The sequence below is a fragment of the Cariama cristata genome, unplaced genomic scaffold, assembly GCF_000690535.1.
Source record: "Cariama cristata isolate BGI_N322 unplaced genomic scaffold, ASM69053v1 scaffold17546, whole genome shotgun sequence".
NCBI lineage: Eukaryota > Metazoa > Chordata > Aves > Cariamiformes > Cariamidae > Cariama > Cariama cristata.
The window spans coordinates 7,195-7,590 of NW_009622857.1; positions in this window are offsets into that span (position 1 = coordinate 7,195).

Consider the following 396-nt stretch of genomic DNA (forward strand, 5'->3'; position numbering starts at 1 on the left):
TCTGATCCAGCCCTGAAGCGAGCTGAAATTGGCTTATCTCACCCCCTACCTCAGTTTCCCCATCTAAAGTAGTTCGCCTCCACTTGGCAGTGAGGGCAATGGGGCTGTGACATGGCCTGGGCACTCCTGGTGCAAACCGGCAGCAGCTGCACTGGCAGCGTGCTAGGTGCCCACTCCTGCGAGTGGCTGAAGGTGTTGATGCCCATCCCTAAGGCCTCTGGGCACAGAGCCCAGCCTGGGCCGCCTGTGCGATTGGGGTCAGGGATTCCTGGGGATTTGCTGTGATTTAACATATGCCACTGGTGGAAATCCCATGCAGCTGTAGCCTTCTGGGAGGGCACGGAGAGGGTGCCAAGACCCCCCCCCCCCCCCGCGGCTCCCCAGTTCCCCATGAAC